The following is a 13,939-nucleotide window of genomic DNA, read 5'->3' as shown; positions in this document are numbered from 1 at the left end:
GACAAATTATTAACTGCAGTTTATATTACTCTAGCATGCAGCCTTCTCATTATGCTATAATTAAGTGCTGCTTATTGATCTATATAATGTTAATATGCATATGAAAATACAGTACATATAAAACTTCAGAACATGGAACATACAAATTTTGGCTAAATTACTAATTGGCTAATGAAACCAATGAGTGAGCTTCATCTGCCTAGTCAATAATGAAATTGTGCTGAGCTCTTATTTTGGCATGCTACTAGTAATCCATTTTTCCTTGCTTTAATTAAATCACCCCCCATGTGCATGGCAGCTGAGCCTCCCGTGTCCAGTCAGTGTTTATCTATTTCTATGGCCAAGCACAGCAACAACCATTTAAGCAATCTCGCTACCAAGATGGCAGACAACAGGCACGTGGCGTAGCTAGCCAAGTGGATAATCTTTGCTAAGCAGCAATTTTTTAGGACACTGATTAAAAATATTACAAGGCTTTCTGTGCAATCCACCTATATATGATTCTAAGGAAAAGATAGGGAAATTCACCAAACTCAAATCTTCTTTGTACATTTACTTTCAGAGCAGAGATTGAACATCATAAACACTATCACTGGAATAAGAAAACAGTGACGCTTCAGCATAACATCATTTTGCATATAGTGTATTTTTAAGCACCGTTTTTAGCAATATGATTATATCTACCAAGCAAGCTAATTATATATATATATATATATATATATACATATTAAAGATGTGCTAGTAAGTTCTTCAGAAATCCAAATCCACCCAAATTTGTGGATCAGAACCAAACCAGAACCCGATCCTGATAGATACCCTGCAGATCGAATTTTCCCACGGTTCAGAATTTGGATTTTAAATTTGAATTTCCAGGATAATTCAAATGTAAAATCCGAAATTCTGAACCACAGAAAAATTCGATCTGCAGGGTATCAGGATTGGGTTCTGGTTTTGCGGATCCACAAATTTTGGGTGTATTTGGATTTCTGAAGAACTTACGTACACATCTCTAAAACTTTTGCACAGTACTGTATATCTATCTATCTATCTATCTATCTATCTATCTATCTATCTATCTATCTATCTATCTATCCACTCACTGATTGAGTTATCACGAAATCTCTTAAAACAGATTCCCAAACGCAGTCCTCAAGGCGCCCCAACGGTCCTGGTTTTAAATGTATCCATGCTTGGCCACAGGTGACTTAATAAGCACTTTAGTCAATTTGATTTAACCATCTGTGCTGAGCAATGGATATACCTAAAACCTGGACTGTTGGGGTGCCTTGAGGACCGCGTTTGGGAACCTATGGCATATATATTAAAAGACTATTATATACTTATAGTATAATAGTGCACTTTTTAATAAACATTTTACATATATCGAAATCCGGGTAGGGTTAGGCCGTGGGGGGAGGGTTAGGTTTAGGCTGCAGTAATGGAGGGTTAACGGGGGAGAGTTAACATATTTACCAACCACTGTCGGGATTCTAACCATCGGGATGCTGTGGTCGGTATTCTGACCTCAAGCATCATTTCAGGCCCAACCCATTCAAATAACTAGTTGTCATAGACGGTATCCGGTCTCTAGGTCGACAAGACTTAGGTCGACAGTGTCTAGGTTGACCACTATTAGTCGACAGTAACTAGGTCGACATGGTTTCTAGGTCGACATGGTATCTAGGTTGACATGTTCTAGGTCGACATGGAAAAAGGTTGACATGAGTTTTTCACATTTTTTTTCTTTTTTTTGTACTTTTTCATATTTTACGATCCACGTGGACTATGATTGGGAATGGTAACCTGTGGCGAGCGAAGCGAACCATGCGAGGGGACATGGTGCACTAATTGGGGTTCCCGGTCACTGTATGGCGAAAACGACACCAAAAAATATTTAAAAACTTATGTCGTTCTTTTAAAGTGTCGACCTAGACAATGTCGACCTGAGGCCCGGTCAACCTAGAATCCCTGTCGACCTAGTTACTGTCGACCAATAGTGGTCGACCCACACACTGTCGACCTAAGTGTGGTGGACCTTCAGACTAAAAGGTATATTTACTAATAGTCGATTTTGATCGATTATTGATCAATTTTGTGTTTCAGGGTCTAAATCACACATTTACTAACAGATGACATTTGACATCTCTTAAAAAAAATAAATTCAAAATCATCTGTAAATATGGAAATATACCCTTAAATCCCACATTTACTAACAGATGATTATTGACATTGATGACAAAAATATAACATAGATATGACATGTGCAGAAAGAGTCAGATTTGGGTGGGGTGTGTTCAAACTGAAATCTAAATTGCAGTGTAAAAATAAAGCAGCCAGTATTTACCCTGCACAGAAACAATATAACCCACCCAAATCTAACTCTCTGCACATGTTATATCTGTCCCCCCCCGCAGTGCTCTTGGTTTTGCCCATTAGCTCACAAATTTGCTGCTGCGATCAGATCTGAATTACCCCCAGAGTAAGTCTGATGGTAAAAATATTGAAGTCCTAATATTCTGGCACTTATTTTATTTATTTATTTATTTATTTATTCATTTATTAACAGTTTCTGATATAGCGCAGCAAATTCCATTGCGCTTTACAATTTAAAACAGCAATGAAAAAACAGAACTGGGTAATAATACATAGTCATAGAGTTAGGAAGGCCCTGCTTGCAAGCTTACAGTCTATTTGGCAATAGGCATTAATACGCAAGGATAGGTGCTATCTATTGCATAGTTGTCCATTAGATTGCAAAAGTTCTTGGTGAGCTACATGATATGGACACACAGCAATGATTAACTGGGGTCAGAAGGAAGGAAAGGTGAAGGAAGAGAAAATATGTGTAAACTGTACAGTGGGAATATAGGTGATCATTCTGAGTTGATTGCAGCCAGCAACTTTTTGCTGCTGCTGCGATCAACTAGTCCACGCCTATGGGGGAGTGTATTCTAGCTTAGCAGGGCTGCGATCGCTAAGCTAAAAAAATTTCAAGCAAAACTAGACAAGGCCTGGACATACTTACCCTGTGCGATGGATCCAGCGATGATGTGCCCAGCTTTGACGTTACTCCTCCGTTCTCCTGGACACGCCTGCGTTTTACTCACCACTCCCAGAAAACGGCTCCAAATGGTCCGGATCCGCCCTGGAATGCCTTCTTCCTGTCAATCTTCTTTGCGGTCGGTCCTGCGACTGCTTTCTTCTTTAGACGCGACGTAACCCGGCGACCCCTGTCGCCGGGCAACGTCGCGCAGGCGCACAGCGGCCGCCGTGCATGCTCATTCTGCACCCGTTCGCACCAGATAGGAAAGCTTATGAAGGTTATGTGAGTAGTTCTGGAATTTCATAAGGTGAGTTTTCAGGGAACGCTCGAAGGTTTGGAGACTAGAGGAAAGTCTTATTTATTGTGCATGGTAGGGTGCAACCCGAAGAAAGTCCTGTAATCGTGAATGGGTCTGAATAATGAGTGTGGATGAGAGACATAGATCTTGTGAAGAGCGAAGAGGTCAGATTGGGAGATATTTTGAGATAAGCGAAGAGGTGTACAAAGGTGTAGTTTGGTTAATGGCCTTGTGTGTGAGTAAAAGTATTTTATTTTGAATACGGTAACCAATGGAAGGAATGACAGAGTGGATCTGCAGATGATGAACGTCTAGCGAGGAAGATCAGCCTCGTAACTGCATTCAGAATGCATTGTAGTGGTGAGAGTCTCTTTTTGGTAAGACCAGTAGGAAGACTGGACATAGATTTGTGAAGGATAGATCATGTGAAACCAAATTACTTGGCTTTTATGAAACAGTAAGTGCGAACCTTGATTAGGGTAAAGAGGTGGATGTAATCTTTTTAGACTTTGCCAAAGCTTTTGACACAGTACCACACATGCGACTCATCTATAAGCTACAAGATATAGGGCTAGGAAGCACAAAATACACTTGGGTCAGAAATTGGTTAGATAATAGGGAGCAGTGTGTTGTGGTGAATGGATCATTTTCAAATTGGACTGAAGTGCTAAGTGGTGTGCCACAAGGGTCTGTAATTGGACCACTATTGTTCAACAGTTTCATTAACAACCTAATAGTAGGTCTTAAGAGCATGGTGTCAATTTTTGCAAACGATACCAAATTGTGTAAGGTTATAAATACGGAAAGAGGGATGCTTAGTTTCTTCAGAACAACTTGGTTAAACTAGAAGCATGGGCAGCTAAATGGAGAATGAGCTTCAATATAGACAAGTGTAAGGTAATGCACTGTGGTAGCAAGAACAAAAATAACACCTACATACTAAATGGCGTAATATTAGGGGATTATATACTGGAAGAACACTTAGGTGTTCACATAGATAGCAAACTAAGCAGCAGTACCCAAAGTAGGATTGCAGCAAAGAAGACTAATAAGATATTATCATGCATAAAACGGGGAATTGATGCAAGGGACGAGAGTGTTATATTCCCATTATATAAATCACTAGTGAGGCCACATCTTGAATACTGTGTACAATTTTGGGCACCATACTACAAAAAGTAAATCCTGGAGCTAGAAAAGGTTCATAGGCGGGCGACCAAACTAATTAAGGGCATGGAGATGCTGGAATACGAGGAAAGGCTTGAAAGGCTAGGCATGTTTACACTGGAAAAGAGGAGACTTAGAGGGGACATGATCAACATCTACAAATATATAAGGGGACAATACACAGAGCTTGCGCGGAACCTGTTTTTGGTAAGATCAGCACAGAGGACACGTGGACACTCGCTTAGGTTAGAGGAGAGGAGATTCCGCACAAAGTGACGAAAAGGTTTTTTTCACAGTAAGGACAATACGTGTTTGGAATTCCCTACCTGAGAGAGTAGAAATGGTGGACTCAGTCGACACCTTTAAGAATGGGTTAGATGAATTCCTAATGGATAAAGATATCCAGGGTTATGGTGCGTAGTCACGCACTATAGTTATTAAAAAAAAGGGGAATAAAACATAATGGCTGACATCAGCATCAGACAAAATTTAGTCCAAAAATAATACTGCATAGGAGACCACAAATAGGTTGAACTCGATGGACAAATTGTCATTTTTCAACCTTAGATACTATGTTACTATCTTACTATGTTGCTATGTATTGCAAAAATCAAAGCAGGAGATAATGAGAATATGAATTAGCGTTTTTGCAGTTTCTTGTGTAAGTTATGGTTGTATTTTGTATATGTTTTTTAGATGCATGTAACATGATTTTGAGACATGTGGTGAACAAATGGCAGTTCAGAGTCAAGGACTACACCTAGGCAGTGAGCTTGTGGGGCAGGATTGATTGTCAAGTTCTCAACAGAAATAGAGATATCAGGTTGGTAACTACTATTGGCTGGTAAAAATATACTGTAATTAACTCTGTTTTGGAAATATTAAGTTTGAGGTGGCGAGATGACATCCAAGATGAAACAGCAGAAAGGCATTCAGTGACACAGATCAATACAGATAGAGACAAATCTGGAGAGGATAGGTAGATTTGAGTATAATCTGTGTACAGATGATACTGACATCCAAAAAAGCTGATAAGTTTACCAGGAGATGAGGTATAGATTGAGAAAAGCAGAGGACCTAAGACAGAGCTTTGCGGTACTCCAACTGAAAGAGGTAGTGAAGAGGAAGTGGATTCAGTGAAGTAGACACTGACAGAGCGATTAGATATGTAGCATAGGAACCAAGAAAGGGCTGTTTCATGAAGACCTAGGGATTGTAGTGTTTGTTTGAGAAGAGTGGTCAACAGTGTCAAAAGCAGCAGAGAGAACTAGAACAATAAGAACTGAGTAATGGCATTTAGACTTCACAGTGACCAGATCATTCACTACTTTAGTCAGTGCTGTCTCTGTGGAGTGTTGGGAACGAAACCGTGACTGAAGTGGGTCCAATAAGTTGTGTGAATTAAGAAAGTGTCTGAGGTGGGCGTAGGCAAGTCTCTCAAGTAGCTTGGAGAGGCAAGGGAGCTGAGAGATGAGACTGCAAAAGTATATATAATAGTATATTTGATTATATATGTATGCTGTTCCTGACGACGGGATTACGGATCCCGAAACATTGAAATCGCGGGTTTTGGATTCCATATAAAGAGCCGCGCGTCGCCGACATTTTCACTCCAGTCCTGATGAGTGTAGCGAGAGGACGTGTCTCCTCAGTGTCTGTGCGGTGGTGTGGCGTGGCAACCTGCTCTTTTGTGTCATTCCAGTGCTGTCTTGTGCTACATCGGTCCAGTGGTGGTGTCTTGTGCTGCATCAGTCCAGTAATAGTGGTGGTGTCCTGTGCTGCCATAAGTCCAGCGCTGCTGTATAAGTCCAGTCCAGTGGTGCTGTCTTGTTCTGCATCAGTCTAGTGGTGGTGTCCTGTGCTGCCATAAGTCCAGTGTTGGTGTCCTGTGCTGCCATAAGTCCAGTAATGCTGCTGTATATGACCAGTCCAGTGGTGCTGTCTTGTGCTGCATCAGTCCAGTGGTGGTGTCCTGTGCTGCCATAAGTCCAGTGATGATGTCCTCTGCTGCCATAAGTCCAGTGGTGGTGTCCTGTGCTGCCATAAGTCCAGTGGGGCTGCTGTATAAGTCCAGTCCAGTGTTGCTGTCTTGTGCTGCATCAGTCCAGTGGTGGTGTCCTGTGCTGTCATAAGTCCAGTGGTGGTGTCCTGTGCTGCCATAAGTCCAGTGGTACTGCCGTATAAGTCCAGTCCAGTGGTACTGCCATATAAGTCGAATGGTATTGCCGTAAAAGTCCAGGGGTACTGCCGTATAAGTCCAGTGGTACTGCCGTATAAGTCCAGTGGTACTTCCATATAAGTCCAGGGGCACTGCCGTATAAGTCCAGTGGTGCTGTCCTGCGCTGTATATTATTTACTCCAAATAAAGGGGTTATTAATATTTATTCCAAATAATTTTACATGGTTTGCCCTGTGTGGTCTATGGGTACGCTCTCTTGTGCCGCATATTGTTATATAACTCCAGAAAAATAATGGAGAACAAAAATTTGGAGGATAAAATAGGGAAAGATCAAGAACCACTTCCTCCTAGTGCTGAAGCTGCTGCCACTAGTCATGACATAGATGATGAAATGCTATCAACATCGTCTGCCAAGGCCGATGCCCAATGTCATAGTAGAGGTCATGTCAAATCCAAAAAGCCAAAGTTCAGTAAAATGACCCAAAAAAAGAAATTTAAATAATCGGAGGAGAAACGTAAACTTGCCAATATGCCATATACGACATGGAGTGGCAAGGAACGGCTAAGGCCCTGGCCTATGTTCATGACTAGTGGTTCAGCTTCACATGACGATGGAAGCCTTCATCTTCCCAATAGAAAAATTAAAAGAGTTAAGCTGGCAAAAGCACAGCAAAGAGCTGTGCGTTCTAATATGGTATCACAAATCCCCAAGGAGAGTCCAAGTGTGTCGGCGGTTGCGATGCCTGACCTTCCCAACATTAGACGGGAAGAGGTGGCTCCTTCCACCATTTGCATGCACTCTGCAAGTGCTGGAAGGAGCACCCACAGTCCAGTTTCTGATATTCAAATTGAATATGTCACTGTTAAAGTACACCAGGATGAGGATATGGGTGTTGCTGGCGCTGAGGAGGAAGTTGACGATGAGGATTCTGATGGTGAAGTGGTTAGTTTAAATCAGGCACCAGGGGAGACAGATGTTGTCCGTGGGATGAATAAGCCATTGTCATGCCTGGGCAAAATACCAAAAGAGCCACCTCTTCGATGTGGAATTATTTCTCCACAAATCCAGACAATAGGTGTCCAGCCGTGTGTTACCTTTGTCAATCTGTAATAATTTGGGGTAAGGACTTTAACCACCTAGGAACATCCTCCCTTATGTCACCTGCAGTGCATTCATCAGAAGTCATTGTCAAGTTCAGAAACTTTGGGTAAGAGCGTAAGTAGTCCACTGACACCTAAATCCCTTCTTCCTCTTGTACCCAAGCTTCTGCAAGCCACACCACCAACTCCCTCAACGTCAATTTCCTCCTCAGTCAGAAACATCAGTAGTCCTGCAGGCCATGTCACTGGCATGACTGAGGAGTCCTCTCCTAACTGGGATTTCTCCGGAGGATATTTGAGAGGTACGCTTACTGCTGCTGCCACTGCTGTTGTTGCTGCAGGGAGTCGATCGTTATCCCAGAGGGGAAGTCGGAAGACCACTTGTACTATTTCAACTAAGCAATTGACTGTCCAACAGTCCTTTGCGAAGAAGATGAAATATGACAGCAGTCATCCCATTGCAAAGCGGATAACTGAGTCCTTGACAGCTATGTTGGTGTTAGACGTGCGTCCGGTATCAACCATTAGTGCAGTGAGATTTAGACAATTGATGGAGGTAGTGTGTCCCTGGTACCAAATCCCATCTAGATTCCACTTCACTAGGAAAGCGATTCCCGGACTGTACAGGGACATTAAGAAAAGTGTCCTCAGTATCCTGAAAAATGCGATTGTACCCAGTGTCCAGTTAACCACGGACATGTGGACAAGTGGAGCAGGGCAAACTAAGGACTACATGACTGTGACAGCCCACTGGGTAGATGTATTGTCTCCCGCAGCAACAACACCAGTAGCAGCATCTCACAAACGCCAGCTCGTTCCTAGGCAGGCTACGCTGTGTATCACCGGTTTTCCTTAAGAGGCACACCACTGGTAACCTCTTACGGAAACTAAGGGACATCATCACACAATGGCTTACCCCACTTAGACTCTCCTGGGGATTTGTGATATTGGACAACGCCACCAATATTGTGCGTGCATTACATTTGGGCAAATTCCAGCACGTCCCATGTTTTGCACATACAATTTATTTGGTGGTGCAGATTTTTTTTTTTAAATGACAGGGTCGTACAGGAGATGCTGTCAGTGGGCCGAAAAATTGCAGTCCACTTTCGACATTCAGACACTGCGTGCCGAAGACTGGAGCAACAGCAAACACTCCTGAACTTGCCCTGCCATCACCTGAAGCAAGAGGTGGTAACGAGGTGGAATTCAACACTCTATATGCTTCAGAGGATGGAGAAGCAGCAAAAGGCCATTCAAGCCTATACATCCACCTACGATATAGGCAAAGGAGGGGGAATGCACCTGGCTCAAGCACAGTGGAAAATGATTTCTATGTTGTGCAAGGTTCTGCAACCCTTCGAACTTGCACACGTAAAGTCAGTTCAGACACTGTCAGCCTAAGTCAGGTCATTTCCCTGATCAAGTTTTTGTAGAAGCAGCTGAAGAAATTGAAGGAGGATCTAAGACGGAGCGATTCCGCTAAGTATTTGGGACTTGTGAATGGAGCCCTTCATTCGCTTTGCCAGGATTCAAGGGTGGTCATTCTGTTGAAATCAGAGCACTACATTTTGGCCACCGTGCTCGATCCTAGGTTTAAAGCCTATGTTGTATTTCTCTTTCCAGCAGACATAAGTCTGCAGAGATTCAAAGACCTGCTGGTGAGACAATTGTCAACTCAAGCGGAATGTAACACGTCAACACCTCCTCCTTCATTTTCTCCCACAACTGGGGCTGCGAGGAAAAGGATAAAATTTCCAAGACCTCCTGCTGGCGGTGATGCAGGGCAGTCAGGAGCAAGTGTTGACCTCTGGTCTGGACTGAAGGAGCTGCCAATGATTACTGACATGTCTCCTGTCACTGCATATGATGCTGTCACCATTGAATGAATGGTGGAGGATTATATGGGTGACAGCATCCAAGTAGGCATGTCATGTCATGTGGAGGCGATTTGGAGACCCTTGCACAAACTGGCTTTGTTTTACCTAAGTTGCCCCCCCCCCCTCCAGTGTGTACTCAGACAGTGTTTAGTGCAGCCGGTAACCTTGTCAGGGATTGGCGTAGGAGGTTACTTCCACAAAATGTGGAGAAGATGATGTTCATCAAAATGAATTATAAATTGCTCCAGGAAGACCTTTACCAGCAATTGTCTCCAGAAAGTACACAGGGACCTGTGATGGTGGATTCCAGTGGGGACGAATTAATACTCTGTGGTGAGGAGGAGGATGTACATACTGAAAGGGGTGAGGAACCAGAGGATGAGGATGAGGACAACATCTTGCCTCTGTAGAGCCAATTTGTGCAAGGAGAGATTAATTGCTTATTTTTTGGTGGGGGGAAATTAATTGCTTCTTTTTTTGTGGGGGCCCAAACAAACCAATAATTTCAGCCATAGTCTTGTGGCCCTGTCGCTGAAATGATTGGTGTGCATGTCCTGTTTATTCAACATAAGGGTGGGTGGGAGGGCCCAAGGACAATTCCATCTTGCACCTCTTTTTTTTTCTTAGCATTATGTGCTGTTTGGGGCATAGTTTTTCAAACTGCCATCCTGTTTTAAAAACTATGTCAGCGGAATACCACAGGGGTCCATACTCGGGCCACTACTGTTAAACATATTTATCAATGACCTAGAAATAGACCTGGAAAGACCAGTCTCAATCTTTGCAACTGATACTAAACTGTGTAGGGTAATTAATTCAGAAATAGATGTGGAGTCTCTGCAGAATGACTTATCTAAACTTGAAATCTGGGCGTCTAATGGAGAATATATAGAAAAATAGAAAGAAATAGAATAGAATAGAATAGAATAGAAAAATGCAAGGTTATGCATTTCGGGACTAAAAACAAACTTGCATCCTACATATTAAATGGGGAAAGTCTAGGGGAAACAGTTTTGGAAAAAGATTTGGGGGTATTCATTGATAATAAGCTTAATAACTGTATACAATGTCAAAGTGCAGTAAAGAAGGCAAGGAAGGTGTTAACGTGCATAAAACGGGGAATTGAGACAAGGGACAAGGATGTAATTCTGCCGCTTTACAAATCATTGGTACGTCCGCACCTGGAATATTGTGTTCAGTTTTGGGCACCACTGTATAAAAAAAGATATTGGTGAACTCGAAAGGGTTCAAAGGCGAGCTACTAAATTGATTAAAGGGCCAGAGAGACTGGATTACGAGGAAAGGCTTACTAGGTTGAACATGTATACAGTGGAAAAGAGGCGTCTAAGAGGAGATATTATTAATGTCTTCAAATATGTAAAGAGGCACTACAAAGAGTTATCAGAGGAATTATTTATTAAAAGAACTCTGTTTAGGACACGTGGGCACTTGCTGAGGCTGGAGGAGAGAAAATTCCATACAAAACGGAGGAAAGGGTTCTTCACTGTTAGGGCAATAAGGATTTGGAATTCCTTGCCAGGGAAGCTGGTAATGGTGGACTCTGTAAATGCATTTAAAAGGGGATTGGATGAATTTCTGATTGAAAAGGATATCCAAGGTTACAACATTTAAAATATTGACGCTGTTAATCCGGGTGTAACATGATTTGTAGTTGTTAACTAGTCATAAAACATTCTTCAGCAAGTACAGTAAAATCAACTCAACTTAATACAAAATACAGGTTGAACGCGATGGGCATTTTGCCTCTTTTCAACCTCAGTTACTATGTTACTATGTTACTGTCTGCCACTGCAGTGCCACTCCTAGATGGGCCAGGTGTTTGTGCCGCACACTTGTGTCGCTTAACTTAGTCATCCAGCTACCTCGGTGCACCTCTTTTTTTTTTTTTTTTTTTGCATTATATGCTCTTTGGGGCCAAGTTTTTAATAGTGCCATCCTGTCTGACACTGCAGTGCCACTCCTAGATGGGCCAGGTGTTTGTGCCGCATACTTGTGTCTCTTAGCTTAGTCATCTAGCCACCTCATTGCACCTCATTTTCTTCTTTGCATTATGTGCTCTTTGTGGCCTAGTTTTTAAAAGTGCCATCCTGTCTGACACTGCAATGCCACTTCTAGATGGACCAGGTGTTTGTGCCGCACACTTGTGTTGCTTAGCAAAGTCATCCAGCTACCTCGGTGCAACCTTTTGGCCTAACAACAATATTGTGAGGTGTTAAGAATAGACTGGAAATTAATGTTATTGAGGTTAATAATACTATAGGATCAAAATTACCCCCAAATTCTGTGATTTTAGCTGTTTTTGTGTTTTTTTCCAAAAATCATCCAGATCCAAAACTGAAACCAAAACCCGAAAGGGTTGTTTTGGCAAAACCGATCCAGATTCAAAATACGAGCGGGGATCCAGATCCAAAACAAAAACACAAAACATGCCCGTCGCACATCTCTAATATATATATATATATATATATATATATATATATATATATATATATATGTACACATATACACACACATACACACACATTTATGCACTTCATTTGAGAGCTTTGTCATTTGGTTACATTATCCTTTATCTTAAATCACATTTCTTAGCAGTCATACCCAGGACTCTCATTCACATCCTCCTTTATTTAAAGCACACATTTCAAAATACCCAGGATTTGTACCTATGACCTTCCATATTGCAGTCAGACAACTTATTAAGGGAGCTCTTTGTCCCTTTATGGGAATTCTGAAAGTAGCGCCACTACACCAGGTAGAGCCCCTTTTATACATTACAGCAGACAGCGTCCCCCTTTTTACACATTACAGCAGACAGTCTACCTTTTAACATATTGCGGCAGCCAGTCCCCCTTTTTACACATTGCGGCAGACAGCGTCCCCTTTTTTACACATTACAGCAGACAGCGTCCCCTTTTTTAACATTACGGCAGACAGCATCCCCTTTTTACACATTACAGCAGACAGTGTACCCGTTTTTACACATTACGGCAGACGGTGTCCCCCTTTATACACATTGCGGCAGCCAGTCCCCCTTTTTACACATTACGGCAGCCAGTCCCCCTTTTTACACATTGCGGCAGCCAGTTCCCCTTTTTACACATTGCGGCAGCCAGTCCCCATTTTTACACATTGCGGCAGCCAGTCCCCCTTTTTACACATTGCGGCAGCCAGGCCCCCTTTTTACACATTGCGGCAGCCAGTCTCCCTTTTTACACATTGCGGCAGCCAGTCCCCCTTTTTACACATTGCGGCAGCCAGGCCCCCTTTTTACACATTGCGGCAGCCAGTCCCCCTTTTTACACATTGCGGCAGCCAGGCCCCCTTTTTACACATTGCGGCAGCCAGGCCCCCTTTTTACACATTGCGGCAGCCAGGCCCCCTTTTTACACATTGTGGCAGCCAGTCTCCCTTTTTACATATTGCGGCAGCCAGTCCCCCTTTTTACACATTGCGGCAGCCAGGCCCCCTTTTTACACATTATGGCAGACGGTGTCCCCGAGAGAGAGAGAGAGAGAGAGAGAGATACTTACCATCTCCCCGCTGACAGGCTCCTCGTGCAGCTCCCTCGGTGCAGGCAGGTGAGAAGGAGGAGGAGGGAGGGGGACTGGAGCCGCAGCAGCGCTATTTCATTGGTAGTAGGCGCCGCTGCAGCATCCCCCTCTCCTTCCGTATTGGCTGCCCGGCGCTGCTGTGGATGCTGGGATGGAGGAACCACATCCCAGCATCCACAGCAGCGCCGGGCAGCCAATACGGAAGAAGAGGGGGATGCTGCAGCGGCGCTTACTACCAATAACATAGTGCTGCTGCGGCTCCAGTCCCCCTCCCTCCTCCTCCTTCTCACCTGCCCGGCGCTGTAGCTCTCCTCCACAGCGCGGTGGCGGCGCACGGCGCAGACTTCAGAGGCATGTAATGAGTCAATTTGACTCATTACATGCCGCTGGCCGTGCGCCCTCAGGGCAACTGCGCTGTGTGCCAAGCCCACTTGGCACACACGTAGTTACGGCCCTGCTATTCACCTTGGGGTCCCTAGGCCGGATGTGACCCTTTAAGGCTTTTTTGAGCACCCAACTAGCCTAATAGACTCTATTGATGCTATTGTATTACTTTTTTTTAGTACTATTGCCATAGGGCAATATATTGTATTCACAAAAATTAGACACTAGACTGTGTCCTAGGCGCTTAAAAGATAAGTGATGTATACAATACGTTCCTTCTAGAGAGGGATGACCTCGGAATTGGTTCACTCC

General features: G+C 43.3%; 1 protein-coding gene and 1 long non-coding RNA gene across 4 annotated transcripts in view; both read left to right on the top strand.

Moving 5' to 3' along the window:
* Positions 1-13,939, top strand: part of LOC134948922 (putative nuclease HARBI1) — a 112,086-nt gene that overhangs the window by 79,401 nt on the left and 18,746 nt on the right. The window lies entirely within an intron of this gene.
* The window catches only part of LOC134948923 (uncharacterized), a 210,901-nt gene continuing 202,225 nt past the window's right edge, over positions 5,264-13,939 (top strand). Inside the window, exon 1 of the long non-coding RNA XR_010183057.1 lies at positions 5,264-5,331. This is a non-coding gene — a long non-coding RNA (uncharacterized LOC134948923). The remainder of the gene's footprint in view (positions 5,332-13,939) is intronic.

Source organism: Pseudophryne corroboree, chromosome 8 (assembly GCF_028390025.1).
Source record: "Pseudophryne corroboree isolate aPseCor3 chromosome 8, aPseCor3.hap2, whole genome shotgun sequence".
NCBI classification, from domain to species: domain Eukaryota; kingdom Metazoa; phylum Chordata; class Amphibia; order Anura; family Myobatrachidae; genus Pseudophryne; species Pseudophryne corroboree.
This window is presented reverse-complemented; position numbering and strand designations above follow the sequence as displayed.